Genomic DNA, 15,289 nt, shown 5'->3' with positions numbered 1-15,289 from the left:
CAGGAAAGAGATGCCATCAGCCAGGCCTGCCAATCACCGCCACACAGCACGCGCCTGGGCGGGACCCGCCGTGGAAAGACAAACCTGAACTAACCACCGGCTGAGCCCCACAGCCCGTGACTCTGCCCCCGTTAGGCACCGTAGCAGCCCAGCCAGCCCCAGCCCCTCTTGTATCCACCTGGAAAGATCAAGCCAGGCCTCTCCAGATTGCTGGGGGCTGTGCGAGGGGCTGAGTTCCACACCAGAGGTGGCTGCATTTCTGTGGCCAACAGGGCAAGGCACATATAGCTCTTGATCTGCCTTGCTCTTAGGAGCTTGAGACACCCCTCCACACAGGAACCACTGGCAGAAGGCAGCAAAAACTCCCTTCTGCACAACATTTTGGACTCTTTTCCCCCCAAAAATGGATATTTCGGCTGAAAAAAACCCTCGCTGTCTCCCACCCCTGCTACCCCAGTGCCCCCCAGGAGCCAACGTGTGCTCCCAGCTCCTTGATCAGACTGGGACAGCGCCTGGGAGAGTAGTGCATTCTGGGATGCACTGCCCCCCTACCCTATGGATGCGAACAGGGCTAGGGGGACAGCTGGGCTAAGCAGGAGGGTCTCAGCTTGGAGCCACAGCACAGGGCAGGAAGGGCTGGTGCCCTGCTCCCAGGCCGCATCCTGCCCTGCTGCCAGGCGGTCCCAGGTCCCATGACAGGGCCTGGCACCTTTAACACTGTCTCCTCCCTCATTCCAGGGCATTTCAAGGGCTTGAAAAGCCAGAGCGCCTCTCTGGTTCCCTGGAAATCCCCACCTGGCACCGTGATCTCCCAGATAGCATCAGGCAAGGCTGCAACCAGCTGGGAAACAGCCCTGGGGGGGCATGCAGGTGGAGGCAGGGGGGAAAATCCAGCACAGACAGGCCTGAATTTCCAGCGTCAGTCCCAAGCCGGCTGCAGGGGCAGGAGCAGTCGACGGGCACTGGTACCTCTCGGTACAGGACACAGGCTTGTTGTGCAAGGTCGCAGCTGCAGAGAGAGTTGCGTTCACAGGCACCCATGTTGCAAGCCCCAGTTCCCCCCAGACCGCACGGCAACGGGCTGGTAGATAAGGCCTCCGCAGCCCCCTCCAGGCAGACAACAGGAAGCCGCTCGCACCCCGCTGAGCAGCCTGGCTGCCTTGTTGTTTCTCTTCTCACAAGCAGCTGCTGGGGAGGTTTGTTCATGGGTGGGGAAGGCACAGATCAGCAGCCGCCTCACCCCGTTACATCCTCTTGTCTCAGGACCCTTGTGGGTGCTTGGTCCCCAAGTTGCCCCATTAGCAGCCTGGCAGCCACAGGGGATCCAGCTTCCAGCCTCAGCAGCCCCCACCCCACATCAGCCACCTCCCTCCAGGAGACCCCCACCCGCCCGGACCCACAGGGACATGAACTCGGCTCCAATGAGACCAGCGCCAGGCACTGCGCAAACCCATGCAACCGAGGACAGTCCCTGCCCTGGGGAAACACCCAGATAGGGCCAGGGTTTGATGACCCTATAGCTATAGGAAAGGCGAGAGGCAGGGTGAGCCCAGACCATAACCTAGCAGAGCCCTCCCCAGGCGCTGGCAGGAGCTTGATGCAGTAAGGATCAGGCCCCGAAGCCACAGCCACATCAGGTCCGTTGCTGCCCCCCAAACCCGGTGCAGCCACCATGGAGGGGTGCTGCAGGGTGCAGTGGACCACGCTGTTCTTTGCAGCCACCAGCCGGACCCGCTCTGTCCAGCACCCCCAAGCCCTGCCGGGGACAGGCCAGACAGGCTGGGACCATAGATGCTGGCCCCACAAGTTCCAGTGACATGCCCAGCACCCCCGAAGACCAGCTCAGAGACTACCTGTCTGCAAGTCCCTTCCACATCTCCAGGTCCCCCCAAGCTGAGCTGATCCCATCAGGTGATCAGCCATGGCCATTGGTGTCCCCCGGAGGCGGCCATGAACCCTGGTGCACAGCGCATTGCCTGCGCTGGGGCGAGCCGGGGAGACCCATCCACAAGGGCCAGCAGGCTTGTGGACAGCTCCAGCACTAGGCCCAGATCTCCAATCCATCCCCAGGGGGATCCGATGAGCCGGGCCGGCTCCCTGGCAAAGGTGGGGAGACACCCACAGACCCTCAGCCTGGGGCAGGACCCTGTGCAAAGCTCAGAGGCTGCAAGGGGTCACCCCTGCTGGGAGCAGAGAAACCGGGAAGCTGCTCCAAGGCGGAAGGTAGCCTTGGTTTTACTTCTCTAGACCTGTCCCCAAACCTCACGCCTATTCCCCAGGTCTTCCTGTCCACACCAGGAACCCGTCTGGCTTCCCCCTTGTGGTGGCGGCTGTGGGGACCGGGGGTCTGGTAGCAGCAGGCGCTCCTGGCACAGCAGGCCTGTCTCTGCAGAGAACCCAGAGTCTGGGGGTCCCTGCTCAGCCGTGGGTCTGCTCAGGGGGCTGCAGAGGGGGAGAGAAGTCTCCCGTGAGCAAGATGTGGTCAAAGCCACAGGGCGGTGGGGCGGGGCATGGGGTCACCCCATAGTGAGGCCCAGGCGGGTCACGAGTGTAGCAGGCAGGGTCAGCGCCTGGCTGCCCGATCTCCTGGGTCCCCGGCTTGCAGTAAGGGCAAGCAGGGGGCATGTGATCCTGCTGGGAAGGGCTGCACATCAGGTATGCAACTAGCAGGCCTAGTGGTCACTGCCCAGCTGCCCAGGATCCAGACCCAGTGAATAGACCTGGCCCTGGGGACAGTGCCTCAGTTTTCCCATCTGTTGCCTGGCCTCACTCTCCTCCTGACCTTTGCCTAGCAGTAGGGGGGACGACACACTTCCCTCCCCACATGGAAAACTGCTGACTCCCCGTGGTCTAGCCCCCCCAGGCCGGGATGCAGGACACCTGGGTTCGACTCCCTGCTGAGCCCCCGACCAGCAATTCACATCCCCACTCCGTGCCTCAGTTTCCCCATCTGCCAAATGGTCTCAAGGCAAAGTCTACTTGGGCTCTTGCCTGGTCTCAGGCTTGTGATGTCCCCACTTGCTCAGAGGTGGGGGGGAGGGGATGCTTTTCTGCTGCACTGGAAAACAGGAAAGGCAGCTTCCTGTGCTGCACAGGCCAGCACCGCGGCTGCATGGGGGATGTCGGCGGGGCCAGCCCGGCTGGGCCACCGCTTCCTGGCTCCAAGAAGCCCAGCCCTGCAGCCCCTCGGGCTCCGTGGGAGCCAGGCTCAGCCCAGGCCCCTCTGCTGAGCTGTGGGCTGCAACCAGCCAGGCCAGGCTCCCCCCAGATGGGCCCATCCTCCAGTCTTCTCTTCTCCCAAGAAAAGAAAGCGCCTGAGTGCCCAGCATGACAGCCAGCATGACCTGCCCCCAAGGCCCCAGCCCCACTAAATAACACCCCCTCTATCCCAGCCCCACTGCCACCCCCCTTTCCAAACTGGCGGCAGGGAGAGCTGCTCACAGGAAACCTCCAATCTCTCCCCATGCTGGGGGAATCATTCCCATGGGGACCGCATGCTGCTGCAGCCCTTCCTTGAAGCTCCCCTATGGACATACAGCCATCACATGCCCCCCCACCCCAAAGCACACGCATGACCCCAGCAAAGCGCAGGGCTGGGAGGTGCACGACTCCAACACATTGAACATTTGTGTCCAGAAAGACGAGCAGAAAAAGACCCAAGAAGCCAGAGGCAGACGAGCAGAGCCAGAGTGGGCCTGGGGAAGAGCTGCTGGGCTAGAGGCCGTCCAGGGCAGGGGCAGGGGATTGTCCCCAGGCCGATTCTCCCTGCCTACGCAGAACAGGGCTGTCTACACCAGGGCTGTGCACGGGCCAGACTTTGGGCCATATACAGCCCATAAAGGGCTCATTTGTGGCCCACCAGACTGAGTGCCACTCCCCTCAACTACTGCCGGGATCTCTGAGCTCCCCCATCCAGCTTCCGCGCCCTGTCCCTGGGGCCTCAGGAGCCTGGGGGTGCCTCCACAGCACAGCGTGCGGAGCTGGAGGGAGCTGCCAGGATGCATGGCAAGGCTCAGGATTCTCGGCTGAGGGGGCAGCAGGAACAGGCGACGGTCACATGTGTCCGTTCACGGACCCTCCAGGGAAACTGAGACAGGGGCCATGGTCACAATTAGCAGTGGAATGAGAACTAAGCCTACAGGCTGCTGCCCACCCCCCCTCACCCTCATCCACAGTTTCTGGCACCAAGGGAGGTGCCCTAACTTGGCAGAGATGGAAGCCCGCCCCCACCTCCACAGCCTCATTTGTAGCTCCTGGGAAAGGCAATAATTAACTACTCATGGCAGCCACCTGCCCCAGGCCAGGGGCTCAGAGACCAGGAGAAGGCTGGCCACACAGAGCGCGGACGCGCCCAAGAGACCAGAGCCATGCCAGTGGGGACACAGAGAAGCGACAGGGAAGGGACATGCCCAAGGCCATGTGGAGAGTCTACGGCAGGGCTGGGGGCAGAGCCCAGGCACCCTGGCTCCTCCAGTCCCTGGCATGAGTCCTCCTGCAGCTTTGGGTGTGAACAGTCCTGTAGACAGTGCTCCGGGCTGCCCCGGTCAAAGGGAAGCACATTAAAAGTCTCAAACCCTCCTCCATTTTCATTCCATCGAGCACACACCAACTGCTGCAGCTTCCTTAGCCTGACGAAGGGTTTTTGAACCCGAAAGCTTGCTTAATAACTATTCTCCAACCATTTGGGTTGGTCTAATAAAAGATATCAAATTCACCCAAGGAACCTTGTCTGCCTATATCCTTAGACCAACATGGCTACAACCTAAACCCCCTTAAACCCTCCTCCTACACCCAGCCCAGCCTGGCTACCAGCAGCCACTACAGATGGGACCAAGATGCCAGGGGAGATGCCATGTGTCTGCTCCGAAGAGCAAACCCATGCCACAAGCTGCTAGACCAGGCAGGTCTTGCCCTGCCATGCTCCTGCCTGACCTCAAGGCACCAGGGCAGCCCACTGGAGCAAGACAGTGCAACGTGGGGCAGGAGGCCTGGGTAGGGAGGCCTTGCCCCTGCAACCTCGTTAGCCAGCATCCAGCATTGCCCCCCACCCCCCCACAACCCCCCACCACAGTGATGCTGCCAGGATGGGGGGCATCCCCCTGCCTCCTCAGAGGACCATCCTGGGCAAGGGGCTAATGCTGTGACGCACGCCTGGGCCTGCACATGCACACTTGCAAAGGAATGTGTGTGGGGCGCAGGCACATGCATGTGCCCAGGAGAGGAGCTGGCACGGGCGTCTGGGCCCCTCCGCAGGCAATTCCCTCCCCAGCCCCGCCGAGGAACACACGCAGTGTTCAGAGGGAAAAGTTATCAGCCCTGAGCACAAGCCCACAGGGCTTGCCGGCCCCACCACATCCCTATCAGCACTAGGCAGGAGGCTGTTTACAAGGCCCGTGCACCACCAAGCCGGGGGGCTTATCAGCTCTTGGGGCCCCGGTAACGCCAAAGGCCACGGCTGTTCTGTGGCCACTGGATGGTGTTAAGCCCAGCCTGGTACTGCCACTGCTGCTGGGCGCACTGGCACCTGGCATGGAGCAGGGAGCCTGCGGGTCTGTCTAGAGCTTCGAACCAGCTCCTGGGCAGCCAGAGAGGGGACCCCAGACTCCAGGCACCCCAGTACCTCCCTGGGAGAGTCACTCTACATGCACCCAAGCTCTTACCCCCTTCCTCTCAAGCCTCTAAACCAGGATAGGGCTGGCCGCGCCATGAGCACTGTAGTGAGACACGGGCAGGCCAGGACAGGAGAACGTGCAGCTACAGGGAGCCGCTGAGTAAACCAGGCACCAACAACAGAGGAGCTGACTGTGCCCATCACCCTGGCATCACAGCCCCAGTGTGATCCCCATGAGATGTGCCATGTGAACACCAAGGCAGCACATGCAAGAGGTGGCACACGCGTGTACAACAGGGAGGGAGATCACCTGTGGGGAAGCTGGGCTCAGTTGCAACACGCAGCCCTGCTCGGCCCCGCGGGCTCCTCCACACCCCAGCAACGTGCAGTGAACTCCCCCTGCACCGTAGCTCCAACCTGCCCAGTGCCGGCTGCCTCGGCTCCAGGCCCAACGAAAGCTCCTGCCTGCCCCGACCTGCCCCGCGTGGCTAATCCCTGCTGGGAGCAGGGCCGTGTCCCACAGCAGGAACAGGCCTGCCCCGCCGGCCCCCCCGGCCTGTGGGGAGCGGGAAGCAGAGATGAGATCTGAAGAAGCCCCAGCCCACAGGCACAGGCCACAGGGGCAATAGGGCATTTCCCCTCCCCTGAGCACCCCCTGGACCCATACAACCAACACGATGCACTCCCTGGCGTCAGGGTAGGGGGCTCAGCAGGGAGGCACGAGGGAAGCGTGGCACAGGCTGGCCGGGAACATCCAGCCCCTGGACCCCCTGCTCAGGGTCAGACCCATGTTGTTTTTGGGGTCAGGAAGAAATTTTCCCCCCTGCTCATATTAGTATGGACTAAGGGGGGGTCTGCCTTCCTCTCCAGCAGGGGCATGGCCTCGGCCTGGGAGCTCTTGAGCATCTATTAACAACCTTTCACATGCAGCAGGATGTTGGCTGCTGCGGTCCCCCTGCTTTCCCTAGGGCAGGGGCAGGTGTGATGTCTCGTGTCGTGTCAGGGCTGATGGTAGTTTTATGAAGACTTTAGATGCTGGATTTGTCTTGGATGGTCTGGACAGGGCTGATCCTGCCTCAGGCAGCGGCTGGACTGGATGTGACCTCAGGAGATCCCTTCCAGCCCCGCTGCTCTAAGATTTCTGATTCCACCCTGGGTTTAACCCAGGCACCCATCATCGCCCATCACACCCAGGCCCAGCTCCCCGCTGGCTCTGACAGGCTCATGCCCACTATGGGTTTGTCTCCATGTCGGGACATCTGGGATCAGCAGCTGCATCCTGCCCGGACCAAGTGCTTCAGTGAGAGACCGACCCCAGCACATGCTGGGGCCTTGAGGGAGCAAAGCTGGGTGGGGGAATCAGGACTGGTTGGTCCTGCCGCTTGCTCTACTGTCTGGGACTTTCCCCAGAGACCGGGAAAGGGGATGAAAAGGGATGGGGGATTGTGCTGAGTGAGGGCAGAGGTTCCCCCACTGACCACCCATGGAGAGGCAGGGCTGGACCAAAGTGCCCGCACTCTGCCCCCCATGCCCCCCTCCTCCCACCCTTCCCCTGCCCTGCGGGGAGCCTGGCGCTCTCACACACTTGCTCTGATAGGGAAAGGGCTCATAGGCACCGGGGAAGGGGCCCAGCAGGGCCGGAGTCTGCCCCCAGACGGGTGCAGCTGGGAGAGGAGACAGAGGACTTCCCCAAGGCTGGAGTCCAGCCGTGTCCTGTGCCATGTGGTGCGTCAGCATCCAGGGCTCTCAGCTGCTCGCAGCTCCCTCTAGTTCCCAGGTCCAAACCAAAAAGGGGAAGAAACACAAGCCCTCGAGACATCCCAGCGCCAGCACCCCGACCCCCAGCCCCAGCGCAGCCCGGGGGGAGGGCAGAGTCCCTGGTCCAATGGTTGCACTCGCAGCCTCCTTCTGAGCCCACATCTGCCCTCCGACCGTGCGCTGAAGCAGAGGAGGTGCCTGCCCAGCTACTTCCACTTGACCTGCCCTCTGCTCCACGGGCTCCAGACATAAAACAGGGCAGGGAGGGCTACACATGCATCCCACGTACATACAGTCATGGAGCAGTCAGACTGGCAGGGCCCTCAGGGTCACCCTTAGTCCAGCCCCCTGCTCCAGGCAGGTCTAGTCCCATCTGAGCCAGACAAGCAATTGTCCAACCTAGTCCTGAAACCGTACGACTGCCAGGCCCATTGCCCCAAACCCCCACCAAACACCCTCCCCTGCCCCAGGTACCATGGGCAGCGCTGGGGCCCTGCCAACATCCTGCCACTGCCAACGGTTAAAATACACTCCAGAGATCCCAGGCAGAGGCCGTGCCCCTGCTGCAGAGGAAGGTGGAAACGTCCCGCAACCTGTACCAATCTGACCAGGGAGGAAAATTCCTTCCTGACCCCAATGCAGCATCAGTCTGACCGTGAGCGTAGGGGCAAGACCCTCCAGCTTTGGTCCCAGCAAGAGCATTGGCACAGCCCAGTCCCCATCCCCAGCCTGGGCTGCAGCCAACACACAGTGCTGCTGAGGAAGGCAAAGAAAAAACCCCCAGTACCTGTAGCAACAGGAGGGGAAAAGATTCCTTCCTGGCCCCAGCTGGCAACCAGCAAAGCCCAGAAACCTGGGAAATACCAGACACCATCTACTCTGCCCTGCACCCTGGGGACAGCACACAGATCCACACATCCCCGATGGAGAGCCAGAATATGCCTTTCCCCCATCCCACCCCTCCACAGACTTATCCCAGCTCCTTCGCCTTTCACAACGAAGCAGGATGTCGTACGGCATACTCTGTTTGACACAAACCTCCAGCATCTAGTACCTGTTCCCAAGAGATTCAGGGCAAGCTTGCTAAGATCACCCGGAGGAAAAGCGGAGCTTCTTTGGAGGGATGGTCCTGCTCAGGGGCGCTGCATAGAGGGTGCATGCAGGTGAACGTGCACCCCCTGAGCATGGCGATGCACCGCCTGCAAAAATGCACCGACGACACTGTCGGCAGCGCCTGCAGGCGGTCACCATTTGTCACCCCACCGCCAACACCACCAGCGGTCAGCAATCCCCACTGGCCGCCGCCGGCACCACCTGCAGGTGGTCACCGACCCCTGGCTGGCATTCACCTGCCCCATCCCCTGCCACCAACAGTGCCACGGGCGACTGTGGGAGCTCCCTGCCACCGCCAGCACAACCATGCCCCCACAGCCGCCTGGGGCAAGCGCCATTCATAGTCCTGCTTTCAGCAGGGGTTGGACTAGATGTGACCTCCTGAAGTCCTTTCCAATCCTCATTTTCTATGACTCACCTGCTCCCAGCTGCTGCCACAGGGAGCAGAGCGAAGAAATTTCTCCGTCTTTCCGGGATTACTTTATTCAAACAGAAAACCACAGCACTGCAGAAAGCCACCGATTTACAAGCCTGGGTTGAAGCTGGCCAAGGATTTGGGGCGTGGGCAATGCCAGGCAGCAAGAAGGCTTGGCTTCAAAACAAGGCTTTGGTTTCACACGCTGCCAAGGCTTCATTTAAAAAAAAAAAAAAAAAAAAAAAATCAAGTGCAAGGTTTCCTTCCAGGTGAAACAAAACAGTCTGTTCAACCCCAGAGCCACGCTGGGCTCCTGCCATTGGCCAACAAAATTTAGGAACAAACTCATTTCAGGTTGAGTTTCCCTTGGTTTGGCCAGAGAGCATGTGAGGACTCCAGTCTGGCGTGGGGAACCACAGGGCTGGCAGCAGAGGCCCGGAGCTGTGCTTGGGACAGACTCACTGCTACCATCTCCCCAAAACCTCTAGCTTCTCCACATAGACAGGACCTGAACCTATTCCTAAACAGAGCGTGCAGCAAGGACATCGGCTCCATCCAATACCAGTCAACCCCTTGCACTGGGAACTGCACAAGCCATGAGAGTCCCTGCCCCACGGAGCTGGCAGTCCAGACAGGGGAAAGGGAAACTGAGGCATGGGTTCAGAAAACAGATCAGAGCCCAGCCAGGTCTGGGGCTCTCACCACTAGGCATGCTGCCTCATGACTGCATCCTCAGGGCCAGGCTGAGGTCAGCTGTCAGATCCTGACTCCTATCTGGTCTCAATCTCCCCCAACCTCGACATGCACCTTTTCCCCCTGCCTGAGCTCCAGAGCCCTCCTCCATCTCCCCAGAGCTGCGAGCAATTCCCAGGACACTTTCTGGAGTATTTATAGCTGCGGCTCATTCCCCCCCGCATCCTTCTCCTTCCCGGACAGTATAAATATAGCTCCCTGCTTACGCCGCAGCTGCCAGCACAATGGCTGACGTCTGGAGTTGGGCCGGGGAAACCCAGTGTCTTGGGTCATTCTCAAGACAGGAGGGGTTGCACCTGGGCTTTCTAGACAGGGAAACTGAGGCACTGAAGAACAGCCTGGCCCCAATCTCACAGCCAATTGGGAGTCTGGCCCACTGATGGCCACCCTGTGCCATATAGTGATACAGTGAAGGGAATCAATGACTCCCCCCACCCCATCCACCCTCCAAAACACCCATCTACAATGGTGCCAAGATCCCCACTGAGTGTGGGCCCTCGAGTGCATGAGGCACTGGCAAAAGGGGGCTCATAGCCAGGCTGCCGCTAGCAGGCTCCTGCAGCCCAGGGGCAGGGTGGGAGAATGGGGAGCATGGGACAGGGTGTGGGCACTTCGGCCTGGCCTGCCCTCTCCGCCAGTGGTCTCTGGGGGAATCTCTGCCCTTGCTCAATACAATCCCCATTCCCCTTTACTGAGGGGTTCACTGGGGCACGTCCCAGACAGCAGAGCAAGTGTCCCAGTTCACATCAGCCCAGAGCAACTGCAGTTTGGATCCACGGGGGGCCAGCGGCAATGGGATTCCCGCCCTCTGGACTCAACCTCAGGGCACCAAATTAAGTCCCAAAGCTCAGGCCATCCAGGCCCTGGCCTCAGTGCCCATCACCTCTGGCGCCAGGTGGGCTCTAGTGCCAGGAGCCCCTGCCCGGGCAGACAAAAACACCCAACAGGCACAAGCAGAGGCAGCTTCAGTGTCCCTGCCCCATCTGTGCAGCTGTGCCCTGTACCAAGATCCGTGCGGCGACACAGCCCTAACCAGGATGCTGACCGCATCCTGCCCAGGAAGCAGCCAAGGCCTGCAGCGGGGGAGAACCTGGGGCCCAGGAGCTCAGGGAGTCACAGATCCTCTGGAGGCTGGGTCCTCAGCAGGGTCCAGCCACGTTTGTGCCCGCCAGTGTCTCAACCCTGATCTGCCTGGGTTGGGATACAGGCCCTGGAGGGCGGAATGATTTTAATTCCCAGCAGCCGCAGGCCAGGGCCGTCACGCCTTTTCCACCCACCGGGGTTTGGCCCTTGATGTTGTGCTGGTTGGTTGTGCCTCCCAGAGGCATCCCCAGGAGCAGCAGGAGCCAGCAAGGCAAAGCCCGAGAGGTGCAGGGAGGCTGGGCCTGGCAGCAGGACACTGGCTGGATGGAAAGGCCAGGGGGTTAGGGAGGGAGCAGCTGGTAGTTGGGTGAAGAGGCCCCTTGCACTGGGCAGAGAGTCCTGGGGACAGGCAGCAGAAGGGGCTGCTCCTGCACCCGCCACCCCCCTAAGGGCACTGCCTGGAACCTGTGACTCCCAGCAAACCCATGATTCCTGGCATGCTGGCCCAGTCCCACAGCTGACGTGAAGCAGCCTTGTGCCACCCCACTGACCCTGGTACTCGCTCTGCTTTGGCCTCAAGAGAACGACCCCCAGCTCCACCCACAGAGTTGGGCCCTGGGGCCAGAGCCCACCATGGGCCACCTCTGCTGCTCTGTACTTCCCCTGCAAAAACTGCTATTTCGGGCCCAATCCTAATGCTGTCTCAGCTGCACATGGGGGTGACTGGAGTTATCCCCAATTCCCCCATTAGGAGGAAGGGATCAGAGACCCACGTGGTTACTTTTCAGCCACCCCAGGTCTGGCTGTGGAGAGGCACAGGGGAAATTAGCTTCCGCAAGGCCCCTTCCTTCGCCCTGCCCTACGTACAGCGCCTAGCACCACGACACCGCGGTCTGGGAGCCACTGTTCACAGGGAATCAGCCCTGCAGCTCTCTGTCCCTTCCCATCCGGCCTGAAGGGAGAACTGGGGTGTGAAGAGTTGCTTTCTCTCCGGCTGCCGTTCCTCCCGCCCCCTTCCATAAATCACCGCGACAGATACAAGCCACTGAATGAAAAGAGATCAACAGGCCAAGAAGAAAAAAAAAAAAGCCTGTGCCCTCCGCTACTGAAAGGCAAATCCCAGAGACACCGCATTCCTCAGCCCTGCCAAAGCCCATTGTGCTGCCCCACCGCTGGTATTTGCAAAGCTCAGCTAAGTGTGATTAACTCTCTGCAGTGCTGGCCTGCCAGGCAGAGCCAATCCCAGCTCTGGGCAAGCCTCAGCTACCCGCGAGACTCCCCAAGGATTTCACCGGGCACCCTGGCTGCCTGCTGGATGCCCAGTGGCAAAATGCACTGGAGACCGTTTGAGATCTTGGTGTGGAAGGAGGTGTGAAGTGGAGCCTGTTCCCACGCTGCTAGAGATGCAACCAGCTTCTCAGGGGGCGGGAAACATGACGCTCAATTACCTCCTGGCCCTTCACTGGTGGCTGGTTCATCAGCGGGCGGTTGCAGCACCCCAGCCACTGACCCTGGCAGATCGGAGTCTCTTTCTGGACACGCCGGGACCTGGGATCACCACCCACAAGTTCCCTTTTTCCCCACAAAGGGATAGGTACCATCAGGGGCAGTAGCATGCAGAAACAGTGACCCCAGATTCGAGGTGAGGGGATCATAGGATCCAAGAGCAGTGGTGCTGGAAGGGACTGCACACCTAGTGCAACTGCTGCCTGAGGCAGGACCGGCCCTGTCCAAACCATCCCAGACAAATCCATCATCCAAACTCTTAGCAAAACTACTGTCAACCCTGTCCCAGCACTAGACATCACATCCGAACCTGCCCCAGGGAAAGCGGGGGGCCATGGCAGCCAACGTCCTACTGCTGCAAGGGTTGTTAATATATGCTTCAGAGATCCTGTGTCCTGCTAGAGAGGAAGGCAACCTGCTGCTTCCCCAAGTACGTACCAATCTGGCCAGGGGGTAAAATTCCTTCCTGACCCCAAGGCAGCATTGGTCTGAGTCAGGGGGGGCAAGACCCTCTAGCCAGGACCCTCCAGCTTTGGTCCCAGCAGAAGCATTGGCACAGCTCAGTCCCCATCCCCAGCCTGGGCTGCAGCCAACACCCACCCAGTGCCTCTGAGGGAGGCTTAAAACACTGACACACAGAGCAGAAAGGGGGCAGGGCAACCAGGCTGTCTCTGCTCCCTGCAAAGTCCAGCAGAACTGATGTCCTGCTCTCGAGACGCGCAAGTCACTTCCTTTGCTGGGGGACTGCTCCACTAGCGTCCACGGAGCACCGCGGGGGAAGAATCAAGGCCACAATTCTGCCCAGGGGGGGTAACCTCTTCAGGGCCTCTCCGCTGCTCCCCACACAGCCAGAGCGATGCGGATTTACACTCGCGCAGGAGCCGGCCTCACCAAGCTATGCACAGGCACAGCCGAAAACAAAAGCAGTAGGCTAGAGACTGCAAGAAGTCAGCCCCCTCTCCAGCCCGGGGCAGGCACAGAAGAGAGAGGGAGCCAGCCCACGGGGGACCAGTGGCTCACAGGCAGTACAAGGCTTGCCGCTCATCAAGATCCTCCCTCACTATTGTGCAAAACAATAGGTGCAGACCATGCCGCGGGCATGGGGCAGCCAGCCTCCAGCCTCTCGCCAGCCTGGCAACACAGGCTCCATTCTCCGTTATGTCCTTGGGAGAAGCTCTCACACGCCCTGAGTCTGAGAGTCAGGGGCAGCTCCGACTGCTCAATTGCAACAATCTGACCAAGGGCGATCACGGGGAAAAGCTCGTGTCCAACAGACCCCAGGCTGAGAAAGCTCTTCCTCCCATGAGCCACCTTGAAACGCCCTCCCTTCCCCGCCCCCCCCCTCCCCTTCTCACTATGGCCTTATAATTAAGGGAGTTTCTCCCCTCCAAATGACAGGTCTGGCAGCCGCTGCCACAGACCAAATTCGCTCACTAGGCCCAGCCTCCTCCCCTCGCCCCATGGAAGAAGAACAGGATCTGACCCAGCTTCTGGAGGCAGAGGGAGAGCAGGGATAGGATGGCATTTAGGTCTTCCCTGCAGGGCTAATCTGCAGATGACACTGCCACGGGAAGGCAGTAAGGACGACCCCACGCCAGCCATGGGCCTCCTTCCTGACTTAGCCAGAGCAGGACTCAGGCCAGCCCACCGGGTCCACAAGCAGAGAACGACTTCCCTTCCAGCCCCTGGTGCTCAGCTTTGGCTTTGGCCGTTGAGAAATCCTCCCAGACAGGAGGCAGCACGTCAGGGCGTGGGACTCTGAGCAGGCCCAGGAAACACTGCTCTCTGCGGGGGCTGCATGAAGCAATGGTGTATATTTAAGCCGGGCTCGAATGCCGTGTCAATGGGTTTCTGGTTTCCCGGGCGGGTGACCCACCACTGAATCATCAGCGTTCCCAGGGGAGGGTGGGGGGAGAGTACCAGCCGCTAGCGCTGTTATAGGTGCTCGCCTCAGCTTTTTTTTAATTCCTCAGCACTTTTTTTTTTAAATAGCTCTTGTAAGATCATGTAGAGGCCAGGCTGTAACCCAGCCAGCCCCGGGGGTACTTCTGACTTCAGCTCCCTCCTGATTTCTAACCCCCAAAGAGAGTCAAGACCCCAGTCTGTCCTCCCACCACGCTGCATACACAGTTAAGGCAGCGAGGGGGAAAAAAGAGAAAGAGGGAGGGAAATGTGCCTCCCCCTCCCCGAGCAGCTTAGATCAAAGGGCTCCGCTTCACCTCGAGGAAGACTTTGCAAGCACAGACTGCAGGGTGTGACCCTGGGCTCTCCTGGGTGCGTCACCCTTCCTGCAGCAAGGGGAAAGGACTCTCGCTTTCCTCCAACCAGGTTTAGTGGCCTGGCCCCAGCCCTGCAACCCCCCTCTCCGAGGCGGCGCGAGCAAGTCAGGGCACGAAACGGCAAAGAAAGGCGCTCGGGGAGAGCTGGTCCGACAGCCTCCCAGCCCGGGACTGCAGCACATGTCTGCAAAAAGTCCAGACTTCCTGTTCCCACCAACCCCCACCCCCGGCTTCTCAGCCCGGGGTTTCAATGTTTCCCTGGATCTAGGGTCGCCTCCCTGCTTCAAAGCAGAGGCATAAAAAAGCCCCTCCACCTTTTCCAGGGAAAGACACTCCCCCCCCACCCAATCCCACACCCCAGCCGCGTCCCCTGGATCGCACCCAGCCTGGGTCTCTCCAACAAGCTCCCAAAGGTGCCCAAGTCCGATGGGTGTCTCTGGAAAAGCCTGCCTTTCCCACGCCCGGCTGGAGGTGAAGAGGCCAGACGCAGCCCTGGTCAGTTTCACGGAGCTGGTCAGTTTCACAGTGAAACTGAAAGAGCCGCGAGGGAGACGCCGGAGCCGGGGAAACCTGCCCCGGGGCCCGCTCCCTTCCTACCTTCTCCGCCGCCGGACCGAGCGGGGCTCCGTGCCCGGGCCCGAGGCTGCCCCAGCCCTTTCTCCCCAGGAAACTTCCCCTGGGAACTTCAGCCTCGGGCCAGGCGTGGCTGCGCGCTGCTGCCGACCGGGAAACTCCGTCCCCGGCTGCGGGCTCGGCGCTGGGGCAGGGGCA

The 15,289-nt window shown here is 60.6% G+C and overlaps 1 protein-coding gene and 1 long non-coding RNA gene across 2 annotated transcripts in view; one reads left to right on the top strand and one right to left on the bottom strand.

Annotated features, from left to right (window-relative positions):
- Positions 1 to 6,478, top strand: part of LOC112551744 — a 10,975-nt gene extending 4,497 nt beyond the window's left edge. Inside the window, exon 3 of the long non-coding RNA XR_003096057.1 lies at positions 4 to 6,478. This is a non-coding gene — a long non-coding RNA (uncharacterized LOC112551744). The remainder of the gene's footprint in view (positions 1 to 3) is intronic.
- CDC42SE1 (CDC42 small effector 1) overlaps positions 1 to 15,283 on the bottom strand; it is a 24,713-nt gene extending 9,430 nt beyond the window's left edge. The window contains exon 1 of the mRNA XM_006032711.2: positions 15,116 to 15,283. The gene's annotated coding sequence lies outside the window, so the exon portion shown is untranslated. The remainder of the gene's footprint in view (positions 1 to 15,115) is intronic.
- Positions 15,284 to 15,289: the final 6 nt, after the last annotated feature.

Source organism: Alligator sinensis, unplaced genomic scaffold, assembly GCF_000455745.1.
Source record: "Alligator sinensis unplaced genomic scaffold, ASM45574v1 scaffold463_1, whole genome shotgun sequence".
Lineage (NCBI taxonomy): Eukaryota > Metazoa > Chordata > Crocodylia > Alligatoridae > Alligator > Alligator sinensis.
The sequence above is the reverse complement of the archived record's forward strand: the minus strand, read 5'-3'. Positions and strand labels throughout refer to the sequence as shown.